The following is a 25,104-nucleotide window of genomic DNA, read 5'->3' as shown; positions in this document are numbered from 1 at the left end:
TCCTTAGTTCCCAGACCCATGCTGTCCACTCATGTCAGATGGTTTTCTGTGTCCCTGACAATTTTGGGTTCTATGCTGAGTTGCTTCTAACCCAAGATCATTTCTTAACTGGGCATAAAAAGTGCTATGAGAAAGGAAAGAGATTTTACAGAATTCTTCTGTAGAAAGTATTCATGTTACATGGTTTTAAACAGTTTGTCTGAAGTCAGAGCTACGACACCAATGAGCTTCTCTAAATTTGGGGAAGTCTGTTGTTATCTGTTGAAGGTGTGTTGGCTCCTCTGATGACAGACATTAGTGGTGTTTCTGCTCATTCTTCCTGCTAATAATCAGGTAGAGCTCAATGTAGCCTTCCCTCTTGATGCTTTATGTCTTGCTGCTCTTGAGCAAATCCTTCCAAATACTGGTTTAGCTGTAAAAAGTTTATCATTTGAAGAACTGCCCTAACTTTGTTTTGTATTGTGTTCACGGTGCTCAACTTTCCCTCCTATCTACTTCACACATGGTAGGGGGAGCTTGTTCTACCTAAGGAGTCCTTCAGCAGTTGGGATTTGGTGACAAGGATATGGATCACCACCACAGAAGGATCATGCCTGCTATATTCTGACTTGTTTCCATCTTGGAATGACCCAATTGTAATTCGTTCCTGATGGGGAAGTCCTTCTGTGTATATGGTTGTCTTATTGGTTGACAAATAAAGCAGTGTTGGCCAATAGGGAAGCAAAATAGGTGGGGCTAGGAGTTGAGGAGGATGCTGGGAAATGTAGTAAAGAGGGGAGTTGCCGTGTGATGCTGAAGAAGAGAGGACTCATGCCTCTGGCATCCTCGATAAGATAAGTCTTTATAAAATATATAGATTAATGGTTATGGTTGATACTTAAGAGAGAGCTAGCAAATAAGAAATCCTAGTCATTGGCCAGCAGCATTGTAACTAATATAAATCTGTGTGTTTTCTGGGGGCCCTAACATGGCAGCAGAACTCAGGCAGCTGGCAGAAAAAGTTATCGTTACACATTCCCCCATAGTTTAGGTTTCTGGCCTCAGCACAGGACCATGAAAGTCTTTGGAATACTTAACAAACATCTTTTAGCCGGACACACAGCACATCCTAGGAGGTTTCCGTTCTCACATTGAAAGTAAATTTCATTGTTGTGACAGAGAAACAGATTAGACTCTCATGGGCCCCCAAATTGATGGACAACAAATTGCAGCCACTTCAGGCTACTTTCGGTTCTGGTTTTGGGAAAAGTTTAGTGTATATATGTTACATGGAGGAGAGCAAGTGGTATTGTCCACTGATGTGCATCACTGGATAGGTATGCAAGTTCTGCATCATATTCCTCTCCATTTCCCCTGATATTTCTGGGCTGGAGTGTTCTAGAGAGTGGGTTTGGCTATGGTCAAATCCTGCTTACCTCCTGTTTTTATAAATAAAAATGTATTGACATGAAAAAAGGTCATGTTCACATATTGCCTAGAGTAGGTTTGGTGCTTACTAAGACTTTGTAGCCCACAAATCACCTAATATTGTTCTCCTTATGCAAAAGGTATACCGACTCTGTTGGGGAGACGTGACCTGGAAATATGAGTCAGGCCATCCCATATCTATCCTGGGCCTTTGCCTATGCTGTTCACTTTTCTAAGTCCCCTCAGTCTGTTGGTGGCTCCATCTCTGTCTCTGTATGAGCTGAGACATGCCATATCTGAGGCTCCTTTCACCTCCCACACTAATAACACACACAAGATGCTGTTGCTCTTTGCTGGAGGCACATTGGAACTGGGTTTTCTAGAACAAGCTTGAAGAGGTGCTGGCAGTTGCATAGGATTCAATCTTTGCAAGATAATCCTTTGAAGTTCAAGGGGGAAAAAAGGCTTAATAACTGGCAGGAGATTTCTTTGCTTTGATTTGTATTGTTTTGTTTTCAGAGGCCTTCAGGAAGGTACTGAATGATTGAGCCTTGAAAAGTAGCTGGAGTAAGGGCAGGTAAAGGAGGTTCAGGCTGGAATCTTCAAATCTGGCTTCCCTCTTGCCCCTAGCAGTGCCCTGTTTCTTTTTGTGTTTTTTTCTCCTCTTTTTTCTTAACTACAGTCAAATCAAGTGAAAGTTGCCAAGGTGAAGTTCATTAAGACATTTTTGTGTGTATGAGTGATTGCCTGCATGTGGAGAGAATTCTTTCCAAGCACTTGGGAGGCAGGGATATTGTGATCTCTGTGAGTTTGAGGCTAGTAGCCTGGTATAAATAGTGAGTCTCAGGCGCTACATAGTGTCTCACAGAGAGGTAGGGGTGGGGGGGGAAGAAAGGAGAGAGGGGAAGGTATTATAAAAATATGTGACTTAAATCCTAAAAGAAGAGTCAGATCATAAGAGGTACCTGCTAACTTTCCTCTGGCTAAAAAATAAGTATTAACTTTTGATTATGTCCTAAAATTAATTAAAGAGATATCCAAGTGCCTTGAATTCTCAGTGTGTAGCAATCCACATATTGGGTGTCAGAACAGCAAACATACAGCAGAATGGAGTGAACGGCAGGCGGCTGCTGCATGGTTGCTGGCACTGAATGATGGGACTTGCTGACGAATTGTCCCTGACACGCTGTTTACATCTGTGTCTGCTGCTCAGCCAGAAAGAATACATTCCCCTGCCCCAGAAATGAGACTCTTGTCAGCAGTGTGGGATTGTGGAGACTCCAGAATCTTCCATTCCAAAAGCGAGTAAGAACATCTTCATTCAGTAGCAGGCCCTGGCGTCCTGCTTCCTATCACACTCACACATGCCTCAAGCCTCCTACTCCAGAGCCTGAGCTATGCTGAATGTCAGACTGTGCTGAGCTGTCCTTGTTGTTGCACCTCAGTGTTCTCAGGTTGCTGGTACATGCTCATCACAGTACTTGGGAGGCTTGAGGCAGAAGGATTGAGAAATCAAGTCCAGCTTGATGTACATAGTAAGACCTTGATTTTTAGCAATGTCCTTGCCATTGTGTGTGTACATGTTGTTGTGTTGCATTCTGACAATTCTTAGAGCATGGAGCCATTTTAAATTCAGAATACAGGGAAGACGATAAAGGGAGCGCACACACACATAAAGAGGAAAATCACCATGCATTCAGCACCTCAGGGGCCAATCTGTGTCAGTCCCAGTATTTTTAATAGCGTACTGGCTTGGCTGTCAGATCATAAGTAGAAGTGCGGTTTTACAGACAAACACCATGAAGCTTAGGGAGGAGAGTCCAGAGTTTAACTGCTAGTTAGAGCTGGAGTCAAATTCCAGATCTTGGAGCAACAAAGTACATGCCTTTCCCAGTGTGTCAGGCGGTGAGGCCAGCCTAACCGTTGGATGGTCCTCTGCTACACACAGGCATCTCTTTCCATGCTGTGCCATGGGTCCCTTGGAGATGATAGATGTTAGGAGATTCTGAAACCTCTTTAGTTCCACAGAAGATTAGGGAATCAGTTAACAGGAGAGTTGGAGGAAACCCCTTGTGAAAGTACCAAAGCTTGGGGAGGAGGTAGCCTTCCAATGGGAGGAGAATTGTGGGCTGCCAGGCAATACTCACAAGCTGGATTCTAAGCTTGCTGTGAAAGTTGGACAGCTGTCTGTCTTGCTTTCTGTCCCTTCATGTCTGCTTGTTCTGTTTTATTGTGCCTATGTGTGCTCTTTTATATGGTGTTCAAGCTGGAAAATGTTGCTAAGCATTTTGGCTGAGTATCTTCCTTTTTTTCATTGCTTCTTTGTTTCTTTCTTTTTTTCAATAGTAGCAAGATGTATTTCTCTTTTGGAGGTTTTTAAATAAATTTTATTTAAATTAGAAACAATCTTATTTACCATACCAATCCCAGCTCCCTCTCCTTCCCATCCTCCTATGCCCCCCACCAACCACCCATCCCACAGCCCATCCACTCCCCAAGGAGGGTGAGGCCTTCTATAAGGGATCGTCAAAATCTGTCAAGTCATTTGGGGCAGGGCCTAGGCCTTCCCCAGTGTATCTAGGCTAAGAGAGTATACCTTCATGGGAAATGGGCTCCCAATGTCCGTTCTTGCACTAGGGATGCATCCTGGTTTCACTGCCAGAGGCCCCATAGACTGCCCAGTACTCCTAGCAGACACCCACGTTCAGGGGACCTGGTTGGGTCCTATGTTGACTTCCCAGCTGTCAGACTGAGGTCCATGAGTTCCCACTTGCTCAGTTCAGCTGTTTCTGTGGCATTTAAGGTAGTTGTCATTCTCATTATAGGGGAATGACATTTAAGGTAGCCTCTCCACTATTGCTTAGGTTCCTAGTTGGGGTCATTCTTGTGGATCTCTGTACAATTTCCTAGTACCAGATTTCTCTTTAAACCTATAGTGGCTCCCTCTATTGATGTGTCTCTTTTCTTGCTCTCCTCTATTCCTCTCCTCAATTTTCCTGTTCCCTTATGTTCTCCTCCCCCCTTTCTCTTCTTCCCTCCTCTTTCTCCTACCTCCATACCCCCTCCTTTCATGCTCTAAATTTGCTCAGGAGATCTTGTCCCTTTCTGCTTCACTGGGGAACCATGTATGTCTCTTTTATGGCCCTCCTTGTTTATTAGCTTCTCTGGAGGTGTGGATTGCAGGCTGGTAATCCTTTTCTCTATGTCTAATATCCATATATGGGTGAGTACATATCATGTTGTCTTTCTGTGACTGAGTTACCTCACTCAGGATGCTTCTAGTTCCATCCACTTGCCTGTGAATTTCAAGATTCCATTGTTTTTTCCCCACTGAGTAGTACTCCACTGTGTAAATGTACCACATTTTCTGTATCAATTCTTCAGTTGAGGGGCATCTAGGTTGCTTCCGAGTTCTGGCTATTGCACACAATGCTGCTATGAACATAGTTGAACAGACTCCTTGTTGTATGAATGTGCATCCTTTGGGTATATGCCTAAGAGTGGAATTGCTTCATCTTGAGGTAGAATGGTTCCAATTTTCCTGAGAAACTGCCATACTGATTTTCAAAGTGGCTGTACAAGTGTGCACTCCCACCAGCAATAGAGAATCATTCCCCTTTCTCCACATCGTCTACAGCATAAACTGGCTTGTTGGTGTTTTTGATTTTAGCCATTCTGACAGGTGTAAGATGATATCTCAGATTTGTTTTGATTTACATTTCCCTGATGGCTAAGGATGTTGAACAGTTTAAGTGCCTTTCAGCCATTTTAGATTCCTCTATTGAGAATTCTCTGTTTAGTTCTGTACCCCACTTTTTAATTGAATTATTTGATATTTTGGTGGCTAGCTTCTTAAGTTCATTGTATATTTTGGAGATCAGCTCTCTGTCTGATGTGGGGTTGGTGAATATCTTTTCCCATTCTGTGGGCTGGCGTTTTGTCTTGTTGACTGTGTCCTTTGCCTTACAGAAGCTTCTCAGTTTCAGTCCCATTTATTAATTGTCAATCTCAATGTCTGTGCTACTGGTGTTACTTTCAGGAAGTGGTCTCCTGTGCCAATTCGTTCAAGGGTACCTCCCACTTTCTCTGCTAAGAGGTTCAGTGTGGCTGGATTTATGTTGAGGTCTTTGATCCATTTGGACTTAAGTTTTATGCATGGCAATACATATGAATCTATCTGCAATCTTCTACAAGTCTGCATCCAGTTATGCCAGCACCATTTGTTGAAGATGCTTTCTTTTTTCCATTGTATAGTTTTAGCTTCTTTGTTAAAGATCAGGTGTTCATAGGCATGTGGGTTAATATCAGGATCTTCAATTCCATTGGTCTACCTATCTGTTTTTGTACCAATACTAAGCTGTTTTCATTACTATAGTTCTATAATAGAGCTATAATAGAGTCAGGGATGGTGATGCCTCCTGAAGTTCTTTAATTGTACAGGGTTGTTTTGGCTATCACGGGTCTTTTGTTTTTCCATATAAAGTTGAGTATTGTCCTTTCAGTGTCTGTGAAGAATTGTCCTGGAATTTTGACAGGGATTGCATTGAATCTGTAGATTGCTTTTGGTAAGATTGCCATTTTTACTATGTTGATCCCACCTATCCGAGAGCATGGGAGATCTTTCTATTTTCTGGTATCTTCTTTAATTTCTTTCTTTAATGATTCAAAATTCTTGTCATCCAGGTAAAGTGGGGCGCACATAATGCATACCTCAAAGAAGTCAGATGAACAGATGTTTTAATAGGAAAGTACTCACACAACCAGTCAGTCCCCTAAACCAGGCAAACCATGGAACAGAGAGAGTGCTGCCTGCGTGGGACCCTCATATTTAAGGTCTTGCTATGTCACTGACTATGCCATAATGTGTGTGGTCTGGTCACCTGTGCCAGCCCCTAAGAGGGTGTGGCTAACATTTCCCCTACATACAGGTCTTTCACATGTTTGGTTAGTGTTACCCCAAGATATTTTATGTTGTTTGTGGCTATTGTAAAGGGTGATGTTTCTATGATTTCTTTCTCAGCCCTTTTATTGTTTATATATAGTAGGGCTACTTTTTTTTTTTTTTGAGTTAATCTTATATCCTGTCCCTTTGCTGAAGGTGTTTATCAGCTGCAGGAGTTCCCTGGTAGAATTCTTTGGATCACTCTGAGTATCTTTGAAAATGTATGTTTTAGTTCCTTCTAATGAGAGTTCTTTCACCTTCTTTCTTGATTGGAAAGTGCTGTCCCCAGCCCTCCAGGAAGATAGGCACTTCTTAAAATTACCCATGACAAGACACAAAGGGCGGCTTAGATGAAGAGGAGCCTTGCCACCTAGCTTGTCTGAAAACAGTGTACGGTTGAGTTAGACTGCAAGTTTTTCACCAGTGTCCACTGGTACTTGTCCCAGAGTTTCTGATCCTGTCTGAAATACATGGACACAGATAGACTTAAACTCGCTTGTTGATTCAGCAGTCTGGTGCCCTTTGTCCTAGTCTTATTTTCTTTCTGCTGAGTCACATTTCCCCTGAATTTGCACAGTAGACACACACAAAAGGAATCAAGTCAGGTGTCTGGGGAGTGACATATCACTACACTTACATCGTGGCCCACATCCATGTGGCCTTCACAGTGTTAAACCTAATAAAAACAAGGTAAAAGAAACTTGTGAGGAACTTGTAGGCCAGTGGTAACCGTTTTGCCCATTTCATTTGGTTCAGTTGCTAACTGGGGCAGTCAAAAGCTTTACCTCCATATTTGGGAGAACACACTGTACTCCTTGACTTGAGGGAACCATTGACTTCCTGTGGACTGGAGCAGTGTGTGCATTCTGTAATATTTTGTTCCTTACAAGTAAACAGGTATTCAATACTGCAGTGTCTCTGCCCTCAAACTAAAATCATCTTGGTGTTTATTTCCCAGATCCTGGGTAGGATTGGCATGCGGTCCTTAACATTGTTCTGGTGAGGAGCTGGACTCCTGTTACAGCTTGAACTTTACCCCAAAAATGTCAAGAATTCTTCTGGGAAATAGACACCAAGATTTTTTAATGAATTAGAAACCAAAGGATTATTTTTCTATTTCACCTGCTTTGCTGGGGTTCATGTCCCAAAGAAGATGCCTGGAGTTAACAGCAGCAGGAGTGGGGAGGGGAGAGGGCAGAGCATGATCTGAGGGTAAATTGGGGTGGTTGCCAGTGATTGCATTGAAGAAGAATACACCTTTTACCTCAGTACTTACACAAAGGATTAAATGGTAGAAAGGAGGCATGTGAGCTGGGGTGTTGACTGAGATCACGGACTGAAGAAGCATTGATCTTGACAGAGTTAATAGGCACCAGTCATACGCTCATGGAAGGGCCACAAGTTTCTCTTGCCTTTTTAGCAAGCAGGAACTTTATTCAAGCCACTAAGGAAATGGGACTTGTCTAAATGCATGACCTTGGGAAAGGACCTTCTTGAGGAATCAGCTATTCCATGACAGAATATTGTATTTTTATGTGGCTTGGTTTATCCAAAGGGCTAAATCTTAAAAGTGAGTAAAGATGAAGCTAGACAAATATTACTGTGAACCTGAGTAGATCTTAGTCATTTAGAAATCTTGATTATCAAATATACCTCATTGATCAAGCATATGTTATTTATATAAATTTTCTAGCAGCTTAGGGTTAACTTGTATGGGAGTAGGTGGAGTTATCACACTAGGTGGAGTTATCATACTATATGGTTCCATAGTGGCAGGATTTTTTCCAAAGAATTATTTAGTTTAAAGAGGCTGCCATTTAATATATCTCCATTCTTCAAAGCCTGAACAAAATTTCCCAGAGGAAAAGGCATAAGGCACTCCCATAACACATAGTGAGAATTTTTTAAAAAATTAAAATAAAATCATGCTGGAGAATTGTGATCCGAAAAGTAGAAATGCTGGAACTTTGTCAAGCAGCAACGGATGCCATGTGGTCCACTCCAATCAAATTAACTATATTGCTTCAAGGACAGCCCAGCTGTAGATGCAGTTTCATAAGTAGAAGTAATCATCTTCAGGGTGATTAGCAGGTTTTCTGCTCCATGCCCCCCCTCACTGATACAGTAAGCCAGATCATACAGAATTGAAAAGTATATTGAGCCTAGCAACTCTTGGGTGGTTTCACTTGTCCCAAAGATCACGGCCAGAAAAGTTGTATATTTGAACTAAGGCAGGCAAATTTTATAGATTGTAGGCAAGAGGTGATGACATACCCACTACAAGCTGGGTTTGTGTCCAAGTATGGTTGAAAGCTGAGCACTTAGGTGGGGACTTACGCGGCTGGCAGCATCAGGGGAGAAAGTTGAAAGTCACCAAGAATTCAAAGGTGTGGATTTTGTGCCTTTTCTTTGTTCAGAGACTCTTTAAGTGGGTTCGATTTGGAGAGAGAGTGATGGGAATGGGGCTTCCAGGACCCTGCAGGGGCAAGCTGAAGGCTCTAATGGAATGGTAATGATGTAAACAAGGGTAGATCTCAGGTGTCCCAACCAGTGGTTTTTCCTGGGGAGGCATGTTGGAAAGAACAGACACAAATAAACAGCAGGGATGAGGATGAGAGGGAGATGTTTGGGAGTTCATGTTACAATTATTTTACATGAAGACATTCTGATTACATTTTTCAGTTGTATTAGATAGGCATTTAAAAACAACACTTTGACCCAAGAAAACAGGGCCTGTGAAAGGTTAGATTAACACACGACTCCAAAGTGGCTGAGTTTTGAGACATCCATTGTATGCAAATATTCTGCCTCTGTCAGTTCTTCTATCTTTGGCAACTGGGGATTTTAGGTGGACCATATTCAGGTGGCCCTTGGAGGTGGAAGAGGATGAGAACAGGTACCGATCTAGGATGCCTTGGACATCTCGTAGAAACTCCACTTACGATCTACTCCTGAATTGAGATAGCCATGGGCTCTCTTTGGCTCTTTCTCTGCATTGATTCTATTAAACACTGGGATGATTCTTCATAATGCATTATGTGCTGTGGCACAGCAGGATAGAGATAACTATCAGTAGTGCATGCAATAGCTCAAAATAGGTAGAGAGAGGATTTGGAATGTATCACCATTTGACAACAATAACAGTAACAATAACAAAAGTTTAATGTGATGTGACTGTGCTGATTCCCTCCATGGGTTGATCATTGCACAATATATACACAAGTCAAAACATCATGATGTAAATCATAAAAAGTGCAAATATTATGTGCTAATTAAAAAACAAAATTTAAAAAATAAAATGCAAAGAGAGGGCAAAACAGCAGGTAAATGAAGATAAAGGGAGAGGAAATGAGTCTAATTCTGCCTGAATTTGGGCTCCAGTGGTGACCTCCAAGGACATGAAGCTACCCAAACCCAGCAGGATACTCCCACCAGCTCTCTTGCTGCTCTTTTATTTAAATTTGGACAGGATAGTTCATACTAAATATTTATTTATTTGGTGTACTACATATCACACCCCCGTCCATCCACAGGAAAGTAGAAGAAAGCAGACTCAGGCAGCCAAGCTTCCTGAGGTTGTCCAGTCATCAGAGTTGGAAATGTTTTCATCTCACACTCTTGCTCTAATCAAGGCCAGGCTTGTCTTCATAGCTCCATGTTTGATGTGGATAATACAAACATATTTACTTATATTTGTATTGTTTTTGTAGAAAAAGTCTCACTATGCAGCCAAAGCTACATAGTGCCCTAGGGTGCTGGAATTAATGAAACCTCAACTGAGAAAATGTCTCCATAAGCTCAACTGTAGAAAAGCCTATAGGGAATTTTCTTAATTAGTGATTGATATGGGAGTGTCCAGCCCATTGTGGGTGGTACTATCCCAAGACTGGTGGTTCTAGCTTCTATAGGGAAACAGTGTGAGCAAGACATGTGGAGCAAGCCAGTAAGCAGCACCCCTCTTTGTCCTCTGCATCAGATCCTGCCTCCAGATTTCTGTCCTGACTTCCTTCCACTAAGATGTAGAAGTGTAAGCCAAATAGACCCATCCTTCCCCAACTTTCTTTTGGATTTAATTTTAGCAATAGTAATCCTAACTAGGGTACTGATCCTTGACATTGAACTAACCAAGTTAGTTACTCTCTTTTCATCCACTTTTGTTGCAGTCAGGACATTATATTGACTTCTTTGAAATCATACATGTAGGTGTTGTTGGCTATACTGTTTTTAGTTTGGAATATTAGCATAGTGTATGTTACCTGTCACTTTTATTTTGAAACAGTAGTATTTACCATGTTAGAAAAAGAAAAACTAAGTGAAAATCTTGAGGAAAGATGGAATGAATGAATACATGTCTGAATCACTGAAAAATAATAGTGTCAATGTACCTGGGAAGCAGACACTATAGCTTTGGAAGGAAGAGGAAGCAGGTGGTAAGTGGAATGGACATGATAAACCTCCTAGCATCAAAGCCAGTGGCTCCAGCAAGCAGGAAGCAAGCAGTGAGGTCTGTAAGGGTAAGCACTCACACCCAAAGAGAAAGTGTTCTAAGTTACTATTTTAGACACAGTGCTCGTTACAAGGAGTCATTCAGCTCTTCTTCCAAGTTTCAATGTGTAGCCAGTGACCACTGAGAAGGGGCAGTCATTGCCCCATGCTGGTTTAGCACATATATTAACAGGAATTTACACCAGGTACTTGTTATCTCTGTTGGAGTTTTCTATGTCTATCAGAGTAGTTGGTTCTCACCTGTGAGTGTCATGTTGGATTCTACCTCCAGTGAGAAACCTCAAAAGAATGCTAAGATTATCACAGATTAAGCCAGAGAGTGCTGGTGCATGCCTTTGATTCTAGCACCCGGGAGGCAGAGGCAGGCAGATCTCTGCATTCGAGGCCAGTCAGATCTACAGAGTAAGTTCCAGGACAACAGGACAAGCTCCAAAGATACATAGAGAAACCCTGTCTGGAAAAATAACAACAACAACAACAACAGCAACAAAAAGATTACCATGGATTAAATTGTGTTTCTCAGGAAGATGTGGCTGTCCTAACCTCCAGTTCCTTTGAACATGCCTTATATGGAAATAGAATCTAAGCAGATGATCAAAGTGGGACATGCTTACTGGAATGGGTGCCGATGGCTGTGTCTGCATGCAGGACAAGTTTGACACAGATCTAGTAGTGACACTGTGCAGACTAGAGCTATGTTGTCATGGTCAAAGAACACTCAAGACCTCTGGCCACTTCTAGAGCTACTGAGAGGTGAGGCAGGCTATCCATAGAAGCTGCTCTCTGTATTTTGAGATGGCAGCTCTCAGAAGAAAGTCTGAGAATTGTAACTTCTGCCACTGAGAAAGGAAAAGCTGCTTGTTCTTTATCATTTCCTACTGAAATATATCCATTTGGTTTCTCGCAGTTTCATCATGTTAGTGATATTTCCTGTGTCCTCTTTAGCTGGTGAGCAGTCTTTAGGGAATGTGGTCTTTTCCCCTTAGCTGTAGAGCTAATGTCTCTTGATTAGGCAGGCTCAAGGCTGTGGTCATGTCTCATTGCCTGCTTTAATAAGACTTTCTCTCTTTCCTGCTCACATTCTTTTTGTCTTACCATTGGACAGAAACTTAAATCACCCTTCTTGGCCCCACCAATGTTCTATAAAATATTTACATTACTCTTGATTTTAAAGCCTCCCTCCAGAAGTTCGAATAGGTTCTCATGGATTCCATACGGTACTGAAAATCCCCAGTAGCATCTTGCACATTCCAAATTCACATTCCCGTCTGAGTCTCGGGGATTATTGGAGCACTGATCTCACCACTATAATATTATTCAGTTTTGGTTTTTTTGAATATCATTCAATCAGGCATCCCTGACAGTCCTGTACCAGGATTTGTAAGCTAACTGTATACTTGACTTTGTCTAGCATCCTCATGTTTGGAATTCTCAGTAGTAACCTCTCTTCCCTGAAACAGACAAATTTAATAATGCTTTTGTCTAGCTCTTGACCTTATCCTTTGCCCTTCATTCTTAGATACAATTTTGTTGTGTAATTGATTCTATATACTTGTACATCCTGCCTTGTACGTCTATACCTGTTACTTCTCTGCATTTGGAAAACCTGTTTCACTTCTGTTATCACCCTCCTCCTTCTCTTTCTTCTCCTCCTTGTTCTCTTCCTTTTCTTCTTTTTATTCTTTCTCCCCCCTCCTTCTCTACCTAATCATTCCATATCCTTAAACTTACTTGAAACTTCTGAGCCTAGCATCTGGGAATATAGCTCAGGAATAGCATGTATGAAGCCCTAGTTTAATCCCCTGAATTGAGAGCCTCACTGAACCTTTCCCTGTTTAATCTTACCCTCTCTGGTGTGCCTTTTGTACAGTAATATAAATCAAGCTTAATATTAATAAAGTCTGAAGTATAGATAGTATAGGTATTTTCTTCAGTGCACCCCTGAAATCATTTTTTAAAGGCAGTAAAGTGTGCAGCAGAACTGACCATTTGTTAATTTAGTGATGAGATTTTTTCCCAAATGCTCAAGACACATGTAAATTCTCAGTCTAAAATAAAGAGTGTGAGTTTGTTTGAAAGACAAGGACAGTGGTTATCTTCCCAGTGACCACATTGGCAGCAGGGAATCCCAGATCTTGCTGCATCTAGGACCTTCCAGTCTAGTTCTGAGTGTTCATTTGGAAAGGGCGGCTGTGTTGAACCAATAGTGTATTTATGTGAATCATAAGAAGCTTGAAGATGAGCAAGAAGGGGGCTGGCCTCTCTGGGTACAGTCCATGAACTTGAATACCATCTTCCCACTTTCCACACTTCCCCTCCCCTGTAAACCTAGTTAGATGGTGGAGTCCTAAAAGACAAGGTAAGAGTTTTCTCAACTGATAACATGAACTACTTTTGATACTGCCACAACCACAGAAACTCACGAAATATCCACCCACATTCTTCCCTGTGCTCTATTTCACAGTTTGCCACTTCCAACCAAGCCTTTTCACGTCACAGGACAGTCACCCATAGCTTACTTCCCAAAAGGAAAGGTTTCTAAATCTATATGAATGTTCTTATAAGCCTTTAAATCTACATTGGGCATAAAGTCTAACAGCAAATTCTTTTAGATTACAGAATTACCCAGGGTGTGGTCTTATACTAGTCTACTAGAGAAGACCCACTTTCATAAGTAAACATAACATTCTTTGTAACTTTCTTTTTGTCACAAAGAGTCTGTATCCAAGAAAGACACATGCATTTAATATGTCTATGTTCAGAGCCAGAGAACTGGGTCAGAGGCCATGCTTTTCCCACTTGGGGACTGCAAGACTCACAGCTCAATTATCTCTCTTATTGTTTAAATGACTTTGGTAATATCTGTAATGATGGATGTTTCTCGGGCATTATGCCTTTGCTTCTGTGACTACCAAGCTATGCTCATGTTAACTGCTTAATGACTATGAAGTCAACCAATCCAAAAATAAGACACCTAAAGGGAAAAAGTTAAATTTGACATTTCACACCAGCAAGTGGCACTTGAATGATAACCATATAATGAAAAGACCATGCTGCTCAGCATATCTGTTTTTGTGACGATATTCCACAGGGTATGAATTTGTGTGAGTCCTGATAGGGCACTCTGAAACTCAATGTGATCCACTCAGTCTGATTCTGTTCCAGCTACTTTTTTCCAGGGAATCTGAGACTAAAGAAAAATTACTAACCCAAATGTGCATATACCACCCTTGATCTTGTTAGCATAACTAAGCCTAGATAGACAAATGGATTTAAGTGTAAATGTATTAAATGCATTTCATATGCAAAATGCATATTTGCAACAAATATGTATTTTGGAATATATATATATATATATATATATATATATATATATATGCCACTAAGAAGAAGACTAAGGTTTGATACTGATACTAAGAATCACAGAACTCCAGCTGAAAATATAACTGACAAAACCAGACAATGTAACCATGTATGGAGAATGCAGCTCCTATAAAGAGTAGACTGTGTTCTTCACGTCATAAGAGAAGGCTGCTACCTCAACATTAGCTATACTTTAGCAATCAAGGAAAGGTCCATTAAGGTGATCCTGTAAGAGCTGTTTATATCCACTAAAGCTGCCAGTATCGAGTGTTAGACGGATGACAGGCATGTACTCTCACTGTGATGAAGAATCTTTATCTGTATAATAACTTGAAATACTTTAGCTTCTAGGTTTGATTACGTGAGACCAAGGAACCTAGCTTGTAGGTAGAATCCTAAAAACATCCTGTACATGGGCATCAGGTCTCATGGTTAGAAACACTTGCAGTAGGTGCACTCAAAGTGTAAACCTAGAAACCATCCAAGTACCAACAAGGAGATAAGGGCAAAATAGTTGCATATTCAGCAAATTGAATTATTTGCTAGTGAAAATGAAATTGTACTTTAGAGTTGAGATCCAGTGTTGGTGAGAAGGCCCAGTGTGTAAAGGCACTCACCAACAAGCCTAACGACCGGAGTGTGAACCCCAGCATCCACGTGATAAGAGAAAGGAAAGAATACCAACCCTCTCAAGTTACCTCCTTACCTCCACACTTGCAAGTTCATTCCTCAAATCAACAAAATCTACTTTTAAAAATGAATGCAATGGTAAATAATGATCAGGTACCCTGATGCTCCATATACAATGCTAATCTTACTATAAATTGTTGAGTAATGATTTCACAACCATTATTAGGTTGGTGGCTGTGTCACTTATAAGAAAAGATGGGCTAACAATAGGGAGGCATGCAAGTTTACTTCATATATTTTAATGTGGCATTGGTACCTTCAGAAAATGAAGACTCAGAGAACATGGCAGCCTGTGGGCTCCTTTCAACTTTGTTATTTGGGTGAAGTTTAGTGCAAGGTACAGCTGAACAGCACCCTACTCAACAGAGACCATGATGGCATAAAGTCGGAGTGTGGGCACTTAGCAAGGCTTGTCTACTTAGATCCCTCTCTTTGTCCTTGTGTCCCAGATAAGGACAACACTCTCCCTCAGGCTTATGAGGCCCCTCCCCAGTGAGGACCCATGACTTGCAACAAGATGAGCACAAGAGAATGGATATCCTGTCTGCTGAATATTTGATAACAACTTGGGGGATTAATTAAAATTGAATTCCATTGAACTAATTCAGTTATGTTTGCTGAAATGAATCTCCTACCTGTCAGAATTCTAGTTAGCTGAGAGTTTGGGGATGCCAAACAGACTCTATTTTCAAGGAACCTACCTTTCCTAAGGACTTTTGAAGACTAATTTTAATCTGAGGCAGAATTTAAGGAAACATTTTTGAGGAGAAAGTTATTCTATCAGCTTCTCTGAACATTGCTCCAGCCTGATGTTCATGCTCACCTGTGGCTTTGTCCTTCTCTGTTTTAGTGTTATTGGCACTGTCTGAATCTTCTTAGCTATCACATCCATGGGAAGCTACACACATGAGCTCACTCATGCTAGCCATGGCAGATACATGATAAGATTTCTTGAATTTATTTTATCAGATATCATATTTTTTGGAAAAAGATTTTATGAGCATTTACAAAATAATTACATGCACAGCTCTTTGAATTGTAAGGAAATTCATATAAATGACAAAAATATGAGGGAAAGCCATTTGAGACCACTGTACTAAACTGTGCCTGATGATGTAGTTGCCCTTCACTTAGGAGTCCATCTGGAGAAGAAGGTCCCAACAAGGCCTAGGAAAGGTTTGTGAACAGAAGTCAGCAGACCTGCAGCACAGTACAGTTCCCAGGCTCACTCTATCTTTAGGACCTAAAACACACATTGTGCATCAGAGCTTTAGATAACCTGTCTCATAGTAGGCAAAGTGCAGTCTTTACTGCTCAGTGAAAACAAAGTCCTAGGGCACCAGGTATACAGTCCTCAAATGCTCTGAGATAATTTTAAAAATAAGTGTTAATGTGTCAAGACAACTGGTACCCACAGACCTCAGGTAATTCTCCCTAAAAATCACTTTCTTTAGCCAAAGGTTTGGAAAAACACAGAGACCATGGACTTGAGACTCTATTCCTGAGAATTAAAGGCAAAACCTCCTCTTGGGAGCAGGGTCCAGGCAGGGCATGGAAAAGGCTGAGGGTGAAGTGTCTGTGGAAAATGATAGTATGTAGAATGAAGACCCTCCTTCATGGAGGGGCTGCTTCCATGGACAGAAACACGTGGACTCTAGTGTTGCAGTGTTCCTGCCCGGTTCTGCAGCTGCCTCAGAGTCCCCAAATAACACACAGAGACTCTATTAGTTACAATGCTGTTGGCCCTTATCTAGGGCTTCTTATTGGATATCTCTGTCTTAAGTATTAACCCATAACTACTAATATATGTATTTCTACAAGGTCTTATCTTACCGTGAACGCCAGACTCATGTCTCATGTGTCCTCTCCTCCAGAGATCACATGGCAACTTCCTAGTACATTTCCCAGAACCCTCCTCTCCTAGTCCAGCCTATCTTGCTTCCCTATTGACCAGCGGTATTTTATTCATCAACCAATAAGAGATACATATTTACAGAATGACATCTCCTATCACGCTAGCATTTTTGTGAGTCTGGTACAATCGCTTCAAACTTTATTGCTCTTCATGATCCTCTCCATGCATGCAGCCCACACAATACTCAACAGACCATTCCAGGAAAAGCTGGGTGTCTAGATGATGCCTCATCCCTGGGGCTATAAGGGTGCTGATGTACTGTAAGTGTATCAATCTCTGGGATGATATCACAACAGAGTAATGATCTGTGGGAAGCAAGAAGGTATTATAGTTCACCCAACTCAATAGCCAGTGTTGGTTCAAACTCCAGGAGTCTAACCCTAAGTGGTTTATTTTAGGCATATTCAAACATAGCACAGTTTTGTGGAAACTTCTTTGGTCAATTAACTTTATGTCACAATAAAGCTTAAGGCATGACAACATCAAAATTCCTTGTAAAGCACACATGGGTTTCTATTGATGGACTACACATAACACCTTTCTCAAATATAGGTTCTCAATATTGACAAGCTTATGATAAGTATCTGGTGTGGTCTCTGCCACACAAATAGCACAAAAGATCACCACATCCACTCCTAGCCTTCTGGTAGACAACAGGTTATGCATCCCTTTTTTTTGAAGGGACAACATTGTACATTTAACATTCCTGGTTCCCCTTAGTACTTATCTGTGAGCACAAGGACCTCTGTGCCCCTCACAAGGCACCCTACCTCAGAGCCAGCCAAGTGCAACTTCCACCACTCAATGAGAGCAGAGCCCTGATGTGCCATTCAGTGTTTCAGTACCCAGACCCTCTGAGCTTAGTTCAGTTTAGTGGGTAGGTTTAGAACTGAGGGAAGGACATGTATCTAGACTCTTTCCTTGGATCTGCCTTAGAGAGGAAGAGGCTTGTTGCTATAGCTTCTTGACCTGTCAGGTCCTGCCACCACTCTCAGCCCCAAAGAAACACATGGACGCTATATTAATTACAAAACTGTTGGTCGATGGCTAGGGCTTCTTGTTGGTTAGCTCTGTCTTAAATATTAATCCATTTCTATTAATCTATATTTGTCCACACAGTCTTATCTTACCCAAGAAGGTCCGGACCTGCTACTCTTTTGTGTAGCAAAATTGCAACTGTCCTTGGCAAGCTCTATTTGCCTACCCTTCCCAGAATTCTCCTCATTATAGTCCTGTCTATCTTCCTACCTCATTGGCTAGACAGTGTTTTATTCATCAACCAATAAGAGAAACATATATACAGAAGAACATCCCACATCATTGGCACACTGGCTATTTCTGTCTGAGACCAGAACTGTCAAGTTTTCTCATAGTAAGCTTCAACTACTCAACTTAGGAAAGCTTTCCCTTAGCAGGAAAATGGGCCATTCCCTGAGATCACTTCCTGTCTGTGAATGATGGCAGTTACCTGCATTCAGATGACAGACAGCAAGCCCTTTAAAATTCATCTCCTGGGTCACTTGTTTCCTTCTCTGCTCTTGGACACTTCTGTCCCTGTTGCTCAGGGTGAGCTTGTATCATTGACAGTTCTTCATAGTAGCCATTCCTGATGAGTCCCATGAGACCTGGAATCTGTGATAATGTCAGAAGTGCCATCTAAAACCATCATCCTAGGAAAGAGAGATGGCCCAGGAGTTAAGAACACATACTGCTCTTACAGGGACCCAGGCTCAGCACTCATATCAGGGGGTTCATAACCACCTGCCACTCTAGCTCCAGCCCTGGTCTCCACTCACTAACACACTGACAGTTGTACATACTCACAACTCACACATACATACACACACACACACACACACACACACACACTCATCCACACACAATTAAAAATAAAATCTTTTGTAAAATTATCTGGGGCTGAGGCTGTAGCTCAGTTGTTAGAACTCTTGCTTAGCAAGCTGGAGGCCCTGGGTTTGATCCCCAGCACAGCACAAACCAGCATACACCTGTAACTCCAGCTCTCAGGAAGTGGAAGAAGGGAGGAGTAGAAGTTCAAGGTGATCATCAGATACATAGGGAATATCAAACCCTGACTCAAAAAACAGCAGTAGTTAATCCTTTCCAAAAAAAAAAAAATGTGTGAGAAATTGAGTTGGGCTGACTCCCCCAATTAACAGACTAGCACACAGGGACTTATATTGGAGACTCCACCCAGTTTCTTCTTTTTATTATCAAAGAAATCTATAAACAACAGTTACTGGGAGTTTCTGAGGCAGTTCCAGAACTGGTGGGGTTTTTGTGTCATTCTCCTCTGTGGAAAGGACTTTTAGGCTAATGAAATGGCAGGATTGGAAGCTTCCAAAAGCCCAAACGGACATGGTTTTCATTTTGTCTCTGTCACGCACTCCATCAGTGCTCAGGAGTGCTCTTTTGCTGTGGGAAAAGCCTCCTCCCATCCTTGGCCACATCATGGAGAGTTTACATCTCAAAGAATTCTGTTAGTGCATTCAGTGTTGTAGTCATCGCTTCTGTGGTCACTGGGGATGAGGACACATTCTCACCCCTTCTCCAGGATGTTCTCTCTGATTTTGATAAGTGAAAGAAATAATCCAAGAAAGAATGTGTGTGGCTCATCAGTGTGCATGGGAACAAATGGGCACACTCCTTCTGAACCTCTCTGCCAGACGTGGTAACTTAACCTGCATGGGCAAGTCCCTAACTCCATTCATCTTGAACATACAAGCAACTAAAAGAACACACCCTGGCCCAAGAGTTTTGTGCTTCCAACTTACAGCCCCTCCATGTAGCCTAGATACTTATGACCTATATGACAAGGCATGCATTGACTTAAGAAAAAGAATGTCTTGGGGAAAATTTTCCCTAAGTCATCTCTGACTACACAGGAAGGACCCATGAGACTTCTCACCTGCAGCTTTTTCCTCGTGTACAGCAGATAAAGGAGGTAGCCCCCTGCCCCAGAGCATCTGTAGAGAAAAAGTGAGAGTTGCTAACTGCCCAGACCCACTGTAACACTTGAAGGATTTACTTAAACAGCTTGGCAAATGTTTAACAAGGACTGTGTGCTTATGTGCTCACAATCCAGAAATTTCCATGAGGCTGTGTGTCTGGGACTTACAGGATATGAAGGTAGAATCCACCTAATGTCTTTGTAAATACCAGAACAGGAAGAAGAAGAAAGTGTTTTGATGTGTAAGTATGGCTAAATAGCCTGTCAGGGTTAAGTAATGTATAAGTCAGTAGAGTACTGTAACCCCTTGGGGCCTCTCATAAACTAATTACTCTTCCACCTTCCTGCTGCCCTTCTGGAGCGATCAGATTGGTAAACCTCAATGTAATTGTATTTAAACCATCATGGGTCATTTTGTAGGACTAACTATGCTTTGGGGGACTGGGTCCACAGTAAAGATAGTTGGATGCTGGCCACAGCTGAGATGGTTTTCTCGTGTTTAGTATTGAATGGAAAGTAGTGTGCATTGAATGGAAAAAGCTCACCCATTCCAAGATTAATGCGTCAGAATGGAAATTTTAGATGGAAATTCATCTGAAACAAACTCCAGAACCTTCAGCTCTATCTTGTACTTCACTTGTGTCCTGCTCTCAGTCTGTATGAAGATATTATTTCATAGTGTTACATTCACAAGGAAAAGTCATTTGTTTGCACAGCCCTTTGCCACTTTGGATGTAGCTGAGGTTATGACTTCCTCCATCCCATAATATTCCCTTATGCATCACTCCAGGATATGTTTCTGTTCTGTGCTGTGTCTGTATTGGTCATATTGTTTTGTCTTTAATTCTCTGCCTTAAGTCTCTGACATTTTCCTTGCAGTGAGGTCTTCATGGGAGCCTATATCTTCCCTGTAACCAGCCCTGCTGTCTTCATCTAATTTCCTGTTTTCCCCAGTTTATTTTGTGTTCTGGGAATCCTAAACTCCTTCCCTAGGGCACCTTTTCTCTCCTCTTGAAGTGTGTTCTCCATAACCACACTGTGAGCATCTGCACACCAGGCTGTTCTCCTTAACTGTGAGTGGTTCAGGCTACTTGCCTTAGCTATGAGTGGTTCAGGCTGTTCTGCTTAGCTGTGAATGGCTCACACTGTTAACTAATAGCCTGGTTTTGTCTTATTTTTAAAGTTATTTCCAGTGGGTGGGAAGGTTAACTGTGGGAGGCTTTACCGCTCATGGGTTTTGCTTCTATATTGAATTAAGCCAGGGTGGATATGACCTTCAAATATCTGAAAAGAAGGTGAATATCCACCATGCTACAAAGGAGGAAAATGACTAAAAATAAGATACCTTTAAGTAATGAAATAGCCGGGACGCCAGCATCAACTTCACATACCTGAAGCAAGGACCAAAACTTTTTACAGTCTTCTGTTCTGTGTGGTTATGTCATAGGTGATTGTCCATATTCTGGTCTTTCTCCTATGGTAGGGACCCCCACCAGGGGAACTGCCCTCATGGGTATTTGGAAGTGTGTGGGGTTCACGTTGCTATGGTAATGCAGGGATGGTGCTGAGGATCAACAAGCACAAATGAGGGTGTTAGACATCTGCACCAACACAGGTGGTTGTGCTCCACATGTCTGTACACCCCTCTGAGGAACATAGGGCTTTAGATCTGCTCCTCCCCATGACTGAGCAGGTGACCGGCCTGGTGTCCAGGAGAGAGTGCAAACCCTGCAGAGGAACCTCTGGGCCCCTGGGTTGCACCTGTTGCTGAACAGATCCAAACCTCCATAAGCCTTCCCCTTCAAAGAAAGCCTTGGACTCAGTCTGGCCTCTGGCCATTGGAAGCGACAGGTGAGCTGTGAACTTACATTTCACCCATCAACCAAACATGCAGCTTTGCATTCTAGCCACGAGTCTCAGAATTTCACTATAGGCTCCATAGACCAGCTCTATGGAGACCTAATTTTCTCAGTCTGGAACCTTCCTTTGTCACTGACCATAGCCTTTGTTACATATCCTCTTCCTAACTAAAGGAAAGCCCATTCTCCAGGAACAAAAGGCAGCTTCTCTTAAGTATGCCAGTGCTTTCAACATTACAATAGAGAAAATCTTTCAAAGTGATTAAAAGAAAATCTGTTTGTCACACACACACACACACACACACACACAGAGAGAGAGAGAGAGAGAGAGAGAGAGAGAGAGAGAGAGAGAGAGAGAGAGAGAGAGAGACCCAGACACTGATATTGAGGTTTAAGCTTCAAGCTGAAGATCAGAGAAATAAAGCAGCCGAGCCAGGAGATCTTGCATCTATCCAGCTGAAATGGCAATCCTGTCTCCACAAATCCTGAGGCAAAGGCTCTGAATTCCTGTTTCCTCCTCCTCCTATTCCTTTTTCTGCCCAGCCATATCCTCTTGTCTCTACCTCCCTAGTGCTGGGATAAAGGCATGTGACCCCAGGTGCTGAGGTCACCTTTGTAGGAGCTTTTTCTCTTAGGACTGGATCAATTTCATGTAGTCAGTGTGGCCTTGAACTAACAGAGATCCTTCTACCTCTTAATCCTGAGTCCTGGGATTAAAGGTGTGTGCCAACAATACTCAGCTACTGTAACTAACTAATGTAGCTACATTGTTATTTTGATCTCCGGTGGCTTTAACAAGTCATAAACAATATGTCACCATATCTGTTTCTGGGAGTAAAGACGTATGAGCCAAGTTCCTAAAGAGTTCTCCATCACCTCTCAGCGTGCTCACCTCTCCCACCTTGGCCCTCCCTATGCTTTTCATTGTTTTTATGTCTCAGCTTGGTTGGTACTTCCTGTCAGCTTCTCATTCAAAGCCACTAATTTGTCATTAAAAAGTGGAAATTAAAAAAACAAATTATTGTTGCTCAATTTATTATTTGATTGTTTCTCTTGCCTTTTCTACTACTCTGGGGCATGTTCTCTGAGACTAGCTGATGTAGTTGATGTTACGGGAACAGACCTACAGTTTGCGTTGTAACTTTTCTTCCAGCTGTGTGTGCAGATTATTGCATTCAGTAAGATCAGATGGCAAGGGCAAAGGACAGAAGAGGTAACTGTTCAAAGATGGGTGAATGTACTTACACTCCACTCACAACACGCATACACATTACACACCTCCCCTCAGCTTCGGGGGCAGGGGGCATGAAGCATTGTGAATGATCTGTAATATCACCATCTACTAAAACATATACCTGGCTACGCGATTTAAATGAAAACACGTCCGCATTAAAATTAGACTGGCATTAAGTCACAAAGGCTGAACCCTAGAAGCCACCTAGGTGGCCAGGAACTAAGAAATACATGTATGTGTCATCGTGGATAAACGTGATAGATCAACATAAAACTGAGGCAGTAACATTTGTGAAATCATGGTTGAATCTGTGTAAATTCAATTAAACTGATTGACAGGGAGCCCTAGGGATCCTGGTCTCTTGCCCCCCTTCAGCATTCTGGCCCCTGTATAGGTGCCGGACACTGAACTACACATTCTCCTCTCCCTAGCTCTTGGTTTTTTTTTTTTTTTTTTTTTTTTGAAGCAATGTCTCAATGTATGTCTAACTCTGTCCTCAAGTTTACACATCGTTTGTATCCCATTCTGGGAGCTGGGATTCTAGGTCTACACCAGTGTAGTTGCTGGGATTTCATTTGTATATGGAATCTATAAAATGGCTGAAGGCAGAGTACAGAGCGATCACTAGTGGGAAAGGGAAAAAAGTGGGAAGAAATGGCATTCACTGGCAGCAGGGTGGGCAGGCAGGCTGGATGTCATATGCTGCAGAAAACTAGTCACCTGCTGTGGGGTGGGGTGGGGTTGCCCTGGCCCTGCCCGTTCACACAGAAGGCAATCAGGGGGATGGCAGGGGGCTTCTTGATGGTCCACACAATCACTTCACAGTGTACATGCAGTTGGCACCCAAAGGCATGTGACAGAGAGTGACCCGGTGATGTGCCAGGTGTCTAAGACGGGAAGAAGGAGAGTCACCAGGTGATATGTCAGGTGTCTAAGATAGGCAGAAGGAATAGAACATGGTCAAATGGGGGTCTTGGACCACAGGGTCCCTGCTTCCTGGCCAGGTAAGTCTCCAGTCCCATTGCCTAACAAAAGTTAGAAACCTACTGCTGCCTGTGGGGCCAGCCACTGTCACCCATCAGGGATTCTCCTCCCAGTGGGGTGACACCTGGAACTTCAATTGTCACCTGGTGCTCCTCTGACATGACCACCTTTTCTGGTCCCCAACCTATATGTTTAGAACACCCCTAACTCAGGGAGTAACAAAACACAAATTTTATTAATTTCAACATTTATTTTTAGATATAGCTGTGGACCCCAGTGTGAAGTTCTGGTGGTCACTGCTGTCTGGGCTCCTTTGAATTTTAGCCAATACTTCCTTCTTCTCCTGGAACTCCTCAGCAAAGCATACGTGCTAAAGTGTGATATCAAAAGAAAATACAGTAATTCATACTACAGGATAAGGTTATATAGCTTGCTTTCTTCTACCTCCTATGAATATTTTATTTTGACTGAGACAGAAGTTGAAGCAAGAAGTCTTAAATGTATCTGAAAAGTGTGTTTGGAGCACAGGCCAGTGACTAAGCAGCAGAGGCTATTTCCTGATACAACTGTCTTCATAACACCATTGAAACTACATCACAAAAATTGATACCTACCCTTTCTGCAGCCTTCAGATGAAAACAGCTCTTCCTGTTACCCTGTACATGTTTTTTATTTGGTGCTTGCTATTTCCAAGTCACCTTAGAACTACACCTGTAGGGCCTTGTGTACTTGGTTTCCAACACTAATTTTTAAAGTGTTGGTTATAGGTATTCATGGTCTACTGCAGGTTGTTTTTCCTGTTGGTCTGTCAGGGTTTTTTTTTGTTTTTTGTTTTTTTTTTTTGTGGCAGGAGTAGCTCCCACCTGTCTCTACTCTTCTGGTAAGCACACCAACTTTTGCTTATCATCCTCCTCTTTATTTCTCCTTGGTTTTTGCTTGTTTATTTGTTTTGTGGTTTTGTTTTGTTTTGGGTTTTTCAAGACAGAGTTTCTCTGTGTAACGTTGGCTATCCTAGAGCTATCTCTGTAGACAAGGCTGACCTTAAATTCAGAGGTTTGCTTGTCTCTGCCTCCTGAATGCTGGAATTAAAGGCCTGTGCCACCACCACCCAGATTCTTGGTTTTGTTTTTGTTTTTACTGGATGCATGCTTGGTTGGTGCTTTTAGACAGGGTCTCATCATGTAGCCCAGGCTGGTTTTGAGTGAGATACTCCTGCTTTAGCCTCTCCCCACCCAG

General features: G+C 42.1%; 1 protein-coding gene across 1 annotated transcript in view; it reads left to right on the top strand.

Annotated features, from left to right (window-relative positions):
• The window catches only part of Rarb (retinoic acid receptor beta), a 349,488-nt gene that overhangs the window by 550 nt on the left and 323,834 nt on the right, over positions 1-25,104 (top strand). The window lies entirely within an intron of this gene.

The sequence above is a fragment of the Cricetulus griseus genome (genome assembly GCF_003668045.3).
Source record: "Cricetulus griseus strain 17A/GY chromosome 1 unlocalized genomic scaffold, alternate assembly CriGri-PICRH-1.0 chr1_1, whole genome shotgun sequence".
NCBI classification, from domain to species: Eukaryota; Metazoa; Chordata; class Mammalia; order Rodentia; family Cricetidae; genus Cricetulus; species Cricetulus griseus.
This window is presented reverse-complemented; position numbering and strand designations above follow the sequence as displayed.